Below are 13,703 nucleotides of genomic sequence, written 5' to 3'. Positions count from 1 at the left end.
GGTTAATGACTTGCCCAAGGTCACATAAGTGTATGAGGCAGGATTGGAACTCAGATCTCCTGACTCTAAGTCCCGAACTCTATCTACTGCACCACCCAGCTGCCTATGTTGCAAAGGAGGGAACCAGAGCACAGAGAAGGAGAAATCATTTTCCCAGGGTTCCCCAAGCTGATTGTTGGCAGAAGCAGGACTCTATCCCCGGTTAATTTTCCAATTAGACCACTCCTGGCCAAATTTTCTTTCCATTTCAACAAAGTTGTTTCTCTAGTTTAGGATACTCTTCAATCATGGAGTCCAGAACTAGGAACCTAACTAGGGGCTTTGCTGCTGCTGTTGAGTCATGGCTGACCCTTCTTGATGCCATTTTGGGGTTTTTCTGGTAAAGATATTGGAGTGGTTTGCCATTTACTTTCTCCAGCTCATTTTACAGAGAAGGAAGCTAAGGAAAACACAGTTTAATGACTTGCCAAGGGCCACACAGCTAGTAAGTGTCTGAGGTCAGATTTGAACTCATGAAGATGAGTTTTCCTGCATCCAAGCCTAGTGCTCTACCCACTGTGCCACCCAGCTGTCCAAATACAATGGCCACTAAAGATCACCTCTCTTTTTCCACTTGCTAGACACCTCTGCATGCTAGAAAGTACAGCAGTCTCTTTCTAAGCCTAATGTTCAGGATGAGACTAACATCTACCTTCTGAAAGAATCATGTTAAAATGCATAGGATTATAGATTTACAGCCCAAAGGATCCTTAGAGGCCATTAAGCCCACCCCTGCCCTTTCTCTAGATGATGAACCTGAGAAACAGGGGTTAAATGACTTGCCCAAGAGCACACAACTTGTAAGCATATGAGGTAGGGTTTGGACCAAGGTCTTCCTGACTGCAAGACCAGGGTTTTTTCTTTCCACTATGCAATGCTGCCTTTCATGAAAATTTTCCTGTGAATAGTCATACCACAATGTGACTGCTATATTATGAGTAAATTTAAGCAGCAGAACTACATTGAGAGATAGCCTATTTCATCGAATAGAAAGCGACCTCAACATCAGGAAGACCTGACATCTTAACTTTGGCTGATTATGTGACCCTGGCCAGTCATTTAACCTATTAGTGCCCCAGTTAATTGTCTTAAGAATATTAAATCCTTAGTTTCAGGGTATCTGCTGATCTGTGTTGAGAGGGGATTTTCTTCTTGTAAGTTTAGTAGGCTAATGAAATCACATGTCTAATCCAGGAAAAAAAAAAAAAGAACTCCATTACTAATTCATATTCAGAAGTATTCCACCCCCAGAACTTTTTCTTTCCTATTCATAATTATCATTTTAATATTTCTAAGAAATGTGATTTAATTGGTGTACATACTCCCTCCATTGATGAAAATTATAAGCCTTCCTATTCCTTAGTACAAAGTCTTCAAGAATTACTTTTGGTGGGGTGGCCAGGTAGCACAGTGAGTAAGAACACTGGCTCCAGTGTCGGGATGACCTGGAGATCGAATCCCAGGCTCAGATACTCAGCACCACACCCAGAAATAACTGGCCATGTAACCTTGAGCAAGTTACTTAACCCTGATTGCTTTAAAAAAAAGAATTACTTTTGGCCAAAAGACTCATGTCCAAACTTAGACCGGTCTTCATAAAACAGGCTCTGGACTACATTTTGAAGTCTTTCTGCTTTGACAGGAGCTGACCTAATGAGGTGCTGGAAAGGAACATTAGTGAAAAATTTATATATGAACAAATGCTTATTTGATCCATTCTCAGACATACACTAGAAGATATAGGAAAGGACTGCCATGTCTGATGCTCATTTGCCTTCCTAGTGCTTCGGGAAATATCCAACTCATAAGGAGTGAATGCCACCAGAAGTCTTTGAGATCAATATGCATACACTGTTGAATGCTGATCGCTGAGTCCTTGAATGATATCGTAACAAGGAGATTGCCAAAAATTGTGATCCACACAGCAGTTAACATAATTTCTACAGACTGATGATAAACCCCCAGGGACCTAACATGGTTCATCAGCCAACTCCAGGGAAACCCATCAAGAAATTTTCATTGGCAAGCTTTTCTTTAAGAGACTGAAAAACAGAACAAGACGTCCATGCAGGATCGGGATCCAAGGGAAATTCGTGGCTTACAGAGCAGGAGGACCAGCACAAGGAAAAATGATGAGACAAGCTCAGGTTTAGAAGCCCAGTTCTTGGTTTACACAGATGGTATTTTCTTGAGGAACTACCCAAAAATAAGTTTTTGACATATGTCCCTATCCAAGAGTTTTCCTTGGGAAACACAGAATTTGACTTATGGTCCTCAGGACCCCTATACAAGTACCCAGGATAAAAATAGATGTCTTTCTAGCAACTATGGAATGCCCCTCAGCCACATGCAAAATGAAAAACCAGAAAATATTCTTAACCAAGATCATAGTTGACCAAACAGTCAAGACACTTCAAAAAAGAGGGACAGAGTCATGAGGAGGGCTAGTAAACCTAGAACGTGCCCTCCTCTTCTATTGTAAGTTACATGAATTGTGCAAGTCTGATAGTGCCCAACAGCCTCAAATGCATTCTTTGCCTAAGAAAACCACAAACACTGGTGTGAGTCTGGTGGACCATAGAGATCCTGGAAACTTGTTTCTTTCATTTCAGTCAACTGGAGCCAGGGCCTGCCTTTGTATGACAGTAGCCTTTGGGTTGGCACCCTTGCCTCAAGACCATTCCACAGCTCCAATGCATCCTCCACTAAGTTGCCAGAGTGATTTTTGTTGCATTCTTTCTTTGTATCCTTTGGTCTTTAAGCAATGACTGACTGATAGACATATCCCAGAAGGATGGGTCAAACTTGGTTAAAGAGTTCTCACCATTTCACCACTTCCGGTAGTGTTCATTTCTCAGTGGTAGTTCTCATTTCTCATGTGGTTCCTTCCCCTCCTAGGGCCACTGGCTTCCTTTCTCCTCTGTGAAAATCTTCCCTGATCTGTCACTGCTTCTCTGAGGCTGAGGGATTCCCAGGGGCATTGGATGGATAAGCAGTGTCTTCAGCTCTGCTCTCTGCCTATATTCAGCTCTAGTTTCCATTTTTTTCTGCTCAACAATTTCTGCTCCCTTTTTTAGGCTCAGAACTATAACCATGACTCTTATCATCCCCAAATGCCATAATGTAACCAGTCATCTTTAATGGACCGACAAGCACTGAAAACTAGAGTACTCATTCACACCCCACTATAAAGTAAATGATACAACACTCCACCTCTGGTAGCTTAACCATGTGGGAATTCAAGCTGATTGAATGAACTGGAATTGACATTGCACAGGAAGCATTTGGATTGGCTGAGAAATGTGGTCATACTCTAGGAATCATCTATAAAATAGCAAGCTTCTTTGGGCCAAAAGAGTTTCAAAGTCAGGTGAGTGGCAGCAAAAGGGAAAGAGAGAGGGGGGGGGAGGGAGGGGGGGAGGGGGAGGGGGGGGGGGGAGGGGGGGGGAGGGGGAGAAAAGGGGAAGGAGGGAGAGGGGGAGAGAAGAAAAGGAGAAAGAGGGAGAGAACTGTCTCTGAGAAGGAATTGCTTGGGGAGGGAAGAGAGCATCTCAGCTTTTGTCTTGGACTCTTCTCTCCTCATTACCCATATTAAGTAGAGTAAGATCTTGTGGAACTTTGGAGGTTCAAAGGATTTTCTATCTACCTATATGTGTCTTAATGGTGTCCCTGGAACAGCTGAAGATGGTAACTGCATGGAGAGCTAAGGATAGGTTGTACACAGATTCAAAGTTCTACAAAGGGGCCCATACTCTACTACTCCATACTTAAGGAGAATATCTTGAGAACTCTGACAAAGGGACTTCCAGGAAGTATGAGTATCCCTTTGCCCCATATATTCTTCAAAATTTGAGCCTACTTTCCTCTGAACTCTTATGTACTTGTGGGAGAGTATGTCATAGGTATTTGGTGAGATGTCTTATACCAACAGTTTTTACTGTACCACTATAGAAAATGATATTTTTTTAAAAGCTACTTAAATCTGACTTACTAAATGATTCTTAACTGATAATTGTGATGGCAGATATACTGGTGGAGACTTGTAAGCTAAGTCAGATTAGAAAGAACTCACCAATATCTCAGTACTGCTCCTAGATCCCTAAGGGCATCCACCTTGTCAATGGGAGTGGGAACTGGGATAGTCACTTAGGAGCATGTGCTTCTTGTGGAAACAAGAAGAGGTACATGTCATCTCTGAAATCCTATTTGCCAGTGAAATTTTACCAGGACTTTTAGTGAAACTATAGACAATGAGCTCACATTCCCATACTTATTCAACTACAAAAAGGAGTTATTTTATCCTCTTGTGAAATGACCCATAAAATATTAACTATAAAAGAATAAAAGCATGATATTGATTTTTCCAAGAACTATTTTTATGTGAACCTCATCGAAAAATGAAAATATAATAATAATTAAGATTAAGAAAAACATCATTAATCACTTTATTTATATGGATGATACCATACTATAGCACTCCACCAAAAAATATATTAAACAGCTCCTTCATTTCAAGGACTCTTCCTCCAATGATATCCAAATGTCATTTTGAGTCAATATATATGAAATTCTCAACATATGCCAAGAAAAGACAGCATGGAGGCTTCAAACTTGAATCTAGAGATCACATTGAACCAATGGTTAGACACTACCTAAAAATGACTTGGTCTCCACCAGGCAAGATATAATAAGCATCAAGTTATCAAAAAGTCTGTGACTGAGTATATTGAAGCTTATCAGAATCTTGAAATCAGAGCTACGTGGAAAAAATATGTTTAAAGCAATTAACACCTATGTAATGTGGCTTTCTATATACACTCTAAGAACTGTAAAATGGGTCATAATAGATTTGGAAAGTATTCTAACAAAAATACACAGAACATTAACAAAACATAGGACCTATTACTCTAAGTTAGTTTATCCAAAGACCCCTTTGTAGAACTGTGAATCTGTGTATAATCTATCCTTAACTTTTCAGCTGTTCCAGGGACACTGTTAAGACACATAACACTTCTCTGCCAAGAAGGAGGAAGAGGGTTGATAGATATTCTTAAATAACATGACAAACATTCAAAAACCTTCAGAAATACCTTTGGAATAGGAAATCATCACTTTGTCAAGTCGTGGTAAAGGCTACTAACAACAGGTACTCACCACTGGATTTGTCTAATGTAATGGATAGTGGTTAACCTCCTGAAGGGGCTTATAGAATGACAAAATCCAAGGATGAGAGCAAAAGGTTCTCCACAAGTGAGAGCCATATGAACTTAGCCCACAATATGTTGACAAAGAAGCACCAAACAATGGCTGAGTCATGCAGACTTTTTTTTTTAGTAGGGTTTCTGCTGACAATTCAAGACCAGGTCATTCACACAAGAAATTACAGAAGGGTCTTTCTTCTGGATCATGGACTTTGTGATCAATGTTGATTATGCAAGGAAGTGGGAGAAACTATGCAACATTATTGCAGGCTATTAAAAAGTTAGCCCCTATCAAATACTTGGTAAGACATGACCTTATGGGTAGAATTATACATCAGAAGCTTGCTATCTTTCATGGACTGACATGACAACCCCCCACATTACAGATATCAATCTCAAAATATCCTGGAGAACTCAACCAATAAATTGTACTAGAAATTTCAAAATATAAATATCTAGCAAAGGAGATCAAAATCATAGGGGAAGATGATGATGTCTATCCTACCTCTGTTATTGGAATTGTATTAAAGATAATTTCAATGAACCTACAGAGGATGAATTTATTTTTATCACAAATTATTTCCATAATAATTTAATAACGATTATCACTTTTATTCAACTACAAAATGCATTGCTCTTATCTGTGCCATGGTCCATAGAACATTAAATATAAAGGAATAATTTGTCATAGGACTCTTTTTCTTTAAACACCATAAAAAATATGAGACCAAGATGATAATAACAATAGCTTGTATATAGCAAGTTAAGGTGTGTAAAATGTTTAATTACCTTGAGTCTTACAAATCTAATTAAAAAGTCTTTACATTGAAAGGGAAGGCAGATAAAGAGGGAAAGAAAATAGCTTTTGTTTATTTACCAAGCTAGATATCATAGAAAGTAACTACAATGAATGAAGAATAGGAATAGAAACACCCAGATATTCACAAGAGGTAAAAATCCAAGATAGGAGTCAATATTAAAACCCAGGGTCTTCAATATCTACACAAAAATTATCACAGTATGACTAACAAGCAAGATGAGTAAGTCAGAAGGCCATTGGGATGAAACACATGACTGAAATGTGGCTTTGGATAAACATATCTTATTCAAAAATAGTAAAAAAAAAAATGTCAAAATGGGGCCAGAGGGGCAGTTATGTTTTACACTAAGAAGATTAACTCGTGTGAGGAAATCTAGGAATCTGAGGGAGGATGTCACATAGAAAGCATTTGGATAAATATCAACAAAGGAAGAGACAGAGGTAATGTTGTCATTAGAGTTTATTAAGAAGCACCTAGAAAGAAAAAGAAACTAGATGAGGGATTTGGGAAGCAGATCACACTCTTGGCACGAAAGAGGGATGTAGCAGTGATGAGGGACTTCCACTACCAGACATTTGCTGGAACTCTTAGTGCCAAAAATAGAGCAGCAATCCATTTAACTTTCCTTAATGGCAATTTTAAACTTCAGAAGGTGGAGGAACTATTGGGGGGCGGGGGAGAGGGGGATTCAGCTCTGGCTGTGTTCTCACCAAGGAGGAGGAACTGGTTACTAGTGTGGAAATGTTGGGAACCTTATGGGGAAGGGACCCTTCTCATCCTCAATCTAGAATGTGTCATAGAGAAGGAGATAAAAAGCTGGAAATAGTCTAGTTCCCTAGACTTTAGCCAAGTAGTTTTCAAAGGGTGGAGGAAAAGGACATATAGAATCTCATAAATAATGGAAACTGGGAAACCTTAGAAATTAGGACAAACTCCAAATTAAGACTTGATTTATTGTATTGTTGATTGTCTATATTAAAGGAAATAAGGGGAAAAATGTTAATAATAGAGATACTTAAGTGTGTTGTTTGTATGTATGTGTTTTTCCTCTGGAGAGCCAGTTGTTAAACCTTTTAGCAGCATACTGACATTGCTGAGCCACTGTAATACCCTTTCCTTAGACTGCAATTCAATAGGGAAGGGAGGAGAAGGGGGGGATAGAAACTCATTAATGAAATTCTGAGGATATAAAGAGACACAATTTTGATGAAGAGGAGATAGAAAAGAGAAAGTTATTCAAAGAGTCCTATATTGATATAGGAGGAACTCATTAACAAACTTTAATTTAAAGAAAAATATAATGTCACAATAGCTAATATTTTTATATCATTTTGAAGTTTTAAAGGGGCAGCTAGGTGGCACAGTGGATAGAATACCAGGCCTGGAGTTAGGAAGACTCATCTTTTTGAGCTCAAATCTGTCTCCAGATGCTAACTAGCTGTGTGACCCTGGGAAAGTCACTTAATCCTGTTTGCCTCAGTTTCCTCATCTATAAGAATGAGCTAAGGAAGGAAATAGCAAATCATTCCAGTATCTCTGCCAAGAAAACTCCAAATGGAGTCATGAAGAGTTGGGTACAACTGAAAAACAACTGAGGTTATAAAAGTACTACACACACACACACACACACACACACACACACACACACACATATATATATATTTCTATGTATTATTGATATATATTATATAATATTATCTCAGATAATGAAGCATCCACGTTCAGGTGAGAAGCATCCACGTTTAGTACCACAGGCCGGCCTTGGAATCAAGATGAACTGAGTTCAAGTCTAGCCTTTGTTTTAGTTGGCTTTATGATCTCTCACAAGTTTATTAAATTCTTTTATTTTTGGAGGGGGGAAGGCAAGGCAATTGGAGTTAAGTGATTTGCCCAAGGTCACCTAGCTAGTTAAGTATCAAGTGTCTGGGTCTGGATTTGAACTCAGGTCCTCCTGACTCCAGGACTGGTACTCTATTCACTGCACTACCTAGCTGCCCCTAGTTTCTTAAATTCTCTAAGTCATTTAACCTGCCCAGAGAAGTCCCAAAAGACAGAAGAGAATGCAGAATAGCAGTAGAGACTCTGATCTATATTCATGGAGAGAGTTTTCTCACCAAGAATCCCCCCTACACCGATGTGATCCAGACCCAAATGTACTGAAAATGGAAGCAATAAAAACATAGAATGGCCTTTTGAGAATGGTGAAAAGTGTTAATGTTCTGCATGAATTTAGCAACCTAAGTAGAAAATGAGGGATAACAACATTATATGAAGTTATATTAAGGAAAGAGAAAGAGAGTATGCTTGGTAGAGTGACTAGAGTGCTCGACTGGGAGTCAGGAAGACTTGATTTCAAATCTCTTCTCTGACCCTTAGCAGCTGTGTGATCATGGGCCAATCATTTAAACTCTTGGAGCCTCTGGCAACTCTTTAAGACTACAAATTATGGACCAATTGGATTCAGTATCAGTAGAGGGAATTCCCTCTAATCCCCAGGAGCTCCCACATCTGTGACATCACAGATCTTTAAACATACCAATGTTCTGAAGAAGGGAGGAGGCTTAAGTAAGATCTGGGACTATTGCTCAGAGTAAGTCAAATGGTGATAAATGACAATGGAGAGAGGTCAGAATCACTAGAGTCTTAGTTTGCTTCTTTTTATTTGACCCTGGCAAATGGCCTTTTCACTGGAAAACTAAAACAAAAATGATTACTAGGGAGCTGTTACTCAAGACAGGTAGGGAGAATGAGAGAGCATCTAGCTCTCAGATTCTGCAGGAAGAAGAGGCCAGACTTTGGGGCAGAGGCCAAGAGTGGGAAGAGTCAAGGTTAGGGCAAGGTAAAGGGTATTTCTGCCATTTTCTCTTTCCAGTGATGAATCCTTGTCTCCTTTGCCATTTGAAATGAGTTTTCCATTTCTGGCATTCCCACTAGAAGTATTTGGTTAGAGAACAAGGTGATTTTTTGTGTAGACCTGCTAGGTAAAGTAAGAATCTGGAATGTGGAACATGCTGTAGGTACTCATGCAAATAGTAACAGTGAGTTGGGACTTGTGGTCCGTGGAGGGATCCATGAGTCCTGGTGGACAGCAGAGAGCAAAGTCTCCGCCCCTCACTCCTGTGACTACTTCTTGGTGCCACTTTTTTCAGTACCCTCTGCCTCTACCTCCCCCCACCCTGCTGCCAACCACACATCACTATTGGACAGTGGATCCTGAGAAAACCATGGTCTTGGCTTAATCCAATGCTCAAAATGTATCAATATTTCCTCTCCATCATAATCTTTGTTTTGAGGCTATGAACCCTGGTTAGGTGTAGGTATATGTCCAACTGTGTGGGATTTAGAAATGGGGAAAGGATATATGAGCAGAAGCTGGATTGGTGATGGTCATACTGTGTACTTGGGTTGTGGCCAATATGGAAACCATGGTATTTGTAAACAAGAAATAATACCAGGCAGTTTTGTTGGTATGAAACTGGTGCTTAATATAGCATTGAAGGTACTTTTAGAATTTAGGGTAAGGATAGGGTGGGGCAGAATGTTGTGAAAGTATTTGTAAAAAGGTGTTGATTTTATTTTCATTTTCAATTTTCTGAGATTGAAATATGATCACTTTGCAATTTAATAAAAAAATATGCAGTGCAAAATCCATACAAATAATCACTTGGCACAGTGACTCTTGACTAGTAAATAGAGTCACAGGGGAGTATGTTGACACGCTCTTTCCAGCAACATTGGTGAGGGATGAGAGTATGAAGGATACATGTACAGTTGCAAAGCAGATGACAAAGAGCTAGCCGGAGAATAAAATACAGCATGACTATAACCCTTCTGGATATAGTAGACCCCAATACAACTACCAAGATTCAGAACTGCATAAATGACTACACCCAAATGGTGGCAATTAATGGTGCAATGACAGCTTGGAAGGAAGTCCCTGGTAGAGCAACCCAGGAATTCAGTGCTTGATGGATTATGCAGTCAGTTTGAAGAAGATCTAGCAGTTTTAGTGATCTACAAACTTACTTTTATGCAATAATGTGATATGACAGTCAAGAAAGCTAAAGTAATTGTAGCCCTGCTTGAAAGATCCATAATGTGTTGATCTGGGAGAGAGTCCCACTGTCTCACATCTGATGATGGTCGAGCCACACGCAGCTAGAATATTGTGTTCAGTCCTAAGTACCACACTTAAAAAGGCTATCAGTACCATGGAGAGCACCCAGAGTGGTGAAAGATCTCAGGTTCAAGCCACATAAAGATAGGCTAAAGGAACAGGCATATTTAGACAGGAGAGAAGACCTAGATAGGATGTGTTTTCCAGTTGTTTACAGTTGTGTCTAATTTTTCATGACCCCATTTGGATTTGGGTGTTTTTTTTTTTGGGGGGGGGGGGTTGGCAGAGATACTGGTGTGGTTTGACAATTCCTTCTCCAGCTCATTTTATAGATGAGGAAACTGAGGCAAAGAGGGTTAAATGACTTGCCCAAGGTCACACAGCTAGTAAGTGTCTGAGACTAGATTTGAACTCATGATGATGAGTCTTCCTGACTTCAGGCCCAGCATTCTATCCACTACACCATTTAGCTGCCCCCTGGTAGTAAGTGCTTAAGAAATGCTTTTAAATTGTTAACTTAATAAATCCTTTTTAAGTTGGAGGGATAGGAGGAAAGGGGCTTCTACTCATTTGTACAGGTTGTAGCTGAGGGAGGGGAGCCCTCATTTGAGTTTTTTAGCCCAAATTCTTTACCAACTTTGCAAGATATAACCCATTAAATAAGGTTAGGGTAATTTAACTACTTGAAATTTTTAAAAAAATATTTGCCTATGGAATTTTCATAGACCATAAATTCTTTATGGACAGGAACTAGTTCATGTTTGTCTATTTCCAGGATCTATAGCAAACATGTAGTATTTGATTAATAAGTTTTTGTTGATAGATTGGTTGATTGATGTCTTATCCGAGGGAGTCAATAAGGAAAACAGAATAAGTGTTACTGTTAAGCCAACACTTTCTTTGTTGATAGTAGGGTGAAGAATATATATTGCTTTAGTTTTACAAACAATAGAATTTGAGAGGTAGAGTATTAGAAGTTCAAGTCCAATCATTCAAAACACCAAGAGGTACGCAATGTAAATTTTACAGTATGAATAGTACAATTAGCAGCCCTAAGGGAACATGGGAGTTCTACTAAGGCACTTCTCTGAAACAAGAAGGGCTAGAAAAAGACATCAGGATTTCCCAGTTAGCACACAAAATATGACTGGGAATAAGCAGTAGGAATGAACTGAGATATTCTTCCAAAGCAGTCCTGCTCCCCTATAACTCAGAGCTCCAACACCTATAGTGCAGTGGAGAGAGAAAAATGTTTAATAACTGTCTGTTGAGTTGAATTTGTTTCCAAAAAGGTTATTAATGATGTTTGATATTTTGCTTTTATCATTTTTTGGTCATGGAAACAAATTAGGATACCTCTAGAATCATAGCATGTTATAATTTAAAGGGACCTCAGAGATCACCAAAGATCATAGATGTCAGCCTGAATCAAATTCCCTTTTTCATCAAGGAGGAACATCACAGATATAGTGACAAACCCAGTGTTTGAACCCAAGTTCCTTGACTCCAAATCCCGAACTCTATAAACCACACTTCCTCCCAACTGGATCAACCTCTTCATTTTATAGTAGAAAAAAACTGGGGCTTGGAGAGGTTGAGAAATATTCCAAAAAGAACAGTTAGTTATTGCAAATCTGGGACTAGCAATCAAACCCCTGACTCCCAATGTGTTCTTTCTATTATCCCATCATACCCATAGTGACAGTCAGTCTCGGAATTTGGATCCTATTTTATGTCAAACACCATGATTCAACTTCCCTTCTTTATGTTTCTTTTATTTTTAAAAAAAAATTTTTTTCTCTATCTTGTTCTTGACCCCTTCTTTCTACAACCCTTCTATTTCCTTGACAATAAACTCTTGGATTTCTGTCTCTGCATCTCCTATTTCAAGAAGAGTCAATTCAATTAATATTTGTTCAGTGTCTACTGTATACCAAGCACTGTGCTAGATACTGAGAGGTACAAAAGAAGAAAACCCAACAGAGCCTCCTGCAAAGGTCTAACACTCTATTTGGTGGAGAGGATACATCCTCCCCTTTACAAGGGTAACTTCTAGACCTATATCCTTGATCCAATGCCTGATGCTTTCTCCAGATCCCTTTCTTCTTCTTCCTGTCTTCTCTATTCTAAGTTCTCCCATACCCTAAAAAAAGCAAGCCTTCCCTTGGCCCTGCTACCCTCTTGTACTATCTTGTATCATGTCTTCTTTCAGGCACCAATTAATCCTTTTGTGTTGGCTTGACTTAACCTAACTTGATTTGGGTTCATGTTCTGACTCTGAGACTTAAAACCCTTGGTGATTCTGGGCAGGTCACTTAGGTTCTCTACCTCAGTTTCCCCAAGTGTAAAATAAGGTAATTCTACCACATGGCTCCTCAGTTGTCTTCTACTTTGCAATCTATGATCCTATAATGTGAGGGGCATTTAGCACACTTTTGAGTTTTCCACATTGTTTTAGCTTTTCTTCTTTTGCATATATTGTCATTCTACTTCCTGGTAAACAGCAATTGCTACTGTTTTGGCCAGAAACCCTGAGGGTCTTCCCCTTGAAGAAGGATTTTTTTTAACTAGGTAAAAGAAGCCATTCTTTGTCTCATTTCTTACCTAGCCTTAATCATTGCCTCAGTCAAACTGAGACCAGGTAAAGACCTTAACTTTAAAAGGCCAAGGTCTCCCACTGTATACTGGGCCATCTCCAGGCCTCCTGATCCATATCTTGTCACTGGATCCAGATGGCTCTGGAAGAGAGAGTGAGACTGGTGACTTTGTACAGCCCAGCCTCACTTAGATCCAAATCACTTGCAAGTTCTGGCTTCACCTTCCTGCTGTCATTGGTCCTCTTCCAGAACAAAGAACAAACGATTAACAATCCTTTTGCAAAGCTGATCTACTTACATAATCCCCTTGCTCAGGTAACTTAAAGGGTTCTCCTTTGGGCACTTACTTAATGCCCCAATTCAAAGTTCACCATAATCGAACCCCACTCTACCTTTCCAAGTATTTTCTACTCCAACCACACTAAGCTATCTGTGTTGTTACCCAACCACACCTTCCATTCTCTCAGTTCTATGTCTTTATCAATATCATGCCTTCTTCCTGGAATCCTTCTCCCCCAAACTCTCTTACTATCTTATCCCTCCTTCCAGGTCCAATTTGAACGTCATCTCTTCCATTGGTGATATTTTTATAGGGCTTTATAGAGAAGGAACTGGTAAACCAGAAAGAAGTTGAAGTACAATGTCAACTCCTTGAAGTACAATGTTTTTTGGTCATTGTGTGCCCTGAGACCCTAGCACAGTGACTGGCACAATGGAGGTCCTTAATAAATGCTTTTTGGATTGAATTGAACTCAAAGGTGCTGGATTTGGAGCTAACAGGACCTTCATCCAAATTCTGGCTCTGCTGCTTATCTGTGAGAGAATCAATATCTGTAAAGTCCCTTGAAAACCTTCAAGCTATGGAAATGAAACTCTCCTGATGTAGCAGCAAGCACCCTGGAGTCCCTAGGGTGGCTGCTCACACAGG

The sequence above is a fragment of the Petaurus breviceps genome, unplaced genomic scaffold (assembly GCF_028583685.1).
Source record: "Petaurus breviceps papuanus isolate PSGF00001 unplaced genomic scaffold, PetGlider_PUasm1.0 220, whole genome shotgun sequence".
In the NCBI taxonomy this organism is placed as follows: Eukaryota; Metazoa; Chordata; class Mammalia; order Diprotodontia; family Petauridae; genus Petaurus; species Petaurus breviceps.
This window is presented reverse-complemented; position numbering follows the sequence as displayed.